The following is a 1,894-nucleotide window of genomic DNA, read 5'->3' as shown; positions in this document are numbered from 1 at the left end:
AGCTGGGACTACAGGTGCCCGCCACCTCGCCCGGCTAGTTTTTTGTATTTTTTAGTAGAGATGGGGTTTCACCATGTTAGCCAGGATAGTCTCGATCTCCTGACCTCGTGCATGTGAATATCTAGTTTCCCCAGCACCGTCTGTTGAAAAGACTGCCCTTTCCCCACTGAATGGTCTTGACACCCTTGTTGAAATCATTCAACCATATATGGCAAGTAAACCAAAAATGGTTTATTGGGCTCTCTATTTCATTCCTTCAGTCTATATGTTTGTCTTTATGCCAGTTCCACACAGTTTTGATTAGTGTAGCTCTGTAATAAGTTTTGAAATCAGGAAGCATGTGTCCTCCAACTTTGTTCTTTTTCAAGATTTTCTTGGCTATGTGGTATTTTTAGCTTTAATTTCACCATCTGCAAAATGGGGATGATATTTGCACCTGCTTCACTGGATCACGTGTGTGTGTGTGTGTGTGTGTGTATTAAATGAGGTAAGATGTGCAAAGCGCTTAGCATTTTGCCTGGAATATAGTAAGTTATACATTTAAAATATTTAAAATTTCTATTAACCTAAAATGATACCAAAATTCTTTAAGGATTTATTGCTTCTTCCAAATTGTGGAATTCCAACAACTGTGATGTATCTTTTGTGACAGGCACATCTCTGAGAAGACTCATTTAGAATCTAGTACTAAATACTAGGGTATACGTCGGCTTCCCCATGTTTACTAGTCCCATCTCAGCACAAACAACTCTAGACTAGGGAGGTCACACCAGTGTTCAAACCAAGCTTTGCCACATCATAACCATGCCCCAGGATGAGACAGTCTCCTGTGCTTTTGGTCTTTTTATATTTTTTAAGTGGACATAATAATACGGTCTTCAGAGTCTTTTGGGGTGGGGGCAGGTGAGGGTGAATGTATGTAATGTGTATGGAAAGCCCTAGCTCTGTATCTTGCACAGTGAGCACATAATAAACTCCTCCTGCCTTCCCATCCCTCCCTGTCCCCTTTCAATTCTGCTTCAGACAGCTTGTTTCATAGCTTTTCTGCATCTCCCATGAAAGAGGCACACGCCACGGTCTCTGACATGAGAGAATTCACTATCTCTTTAAAGAAACAAGAATAACCTCCTAAAACAGAAGCAAAACAACCCCCACATCCTGCTCTTGAGGAAGCGCCACGTCCCTAAGGGTTTGAGGAGTTGACCCCTGGTTCAGCAGTCACCAGGCCCTGCTCAGCCGGGCATCTGAAGACCGTGGTGTTTGATGTTCTAAAATACGTCCCAGGGACTCATTTACATATTCATCAGGAAGTAGCAATCGAGGGTCTGCCACCCAGATTTGGGCCCACCTGTCCCCCTGTCTCATGGGAAGGCAGATCAGCACAAAAATACGATCCAGAGTGATGAGTTCAGTGGGGATAGAGCTGAATCTAACACCAGCCTCCATCTGCTTCTGTTTCCTGAGCTTCTTCAAGGAAAAAAAAAAAAACTAGAAACACAGATTTTTCTCTTTTTTTTTTTCGAGACAGAGTCTCTCTGTGGCCCTGGCTGGAGTGCAGCGGCGCGATCTCGGCTCACTGCAACCTCCGTCTCCTGGGTTCAAGTGATTCTCCTGCCTCAGCCTCCCTAGTAGCAGGGACTACAGACATGCGCCACCACACCCAGTTAATTTTTGTATTCTTGCAGAGATGGGGTTTCACCATGTTGGCGAGGCTGATCTCAAACTCCTAACCTCAAGTGATCCGCTCACCTCGGCCTCTCAAAGTGCTGGGGTAACAGGCGTGAACCACCAGGCCAAGCCAAAACACAGAATTTTCCTAGTGAGTTAGGTCCAAGTGACAGAGCAACCCACAAGGCACCGTGTTATTATTGTGTGGATGCCCCCAGCTTGAGGT

Source organism: Piliocolobus tephrosceles, chromosome X, assembly GCF_002776525.5.
Source record: "Piliocolobus tephrosceles isolate RC106 chromosome X, ASM277652v3, whole genome shotgun sequence".
Lineage (NCBI taxonomy): Eukaryota > Metazoa > Chordata > Mammalia > Primates > Cercopithecidae > Piliocolobus > Piliocolobus tephrosceles.
Note: the sequence above shows the minus strand (reverse complement) of the source record.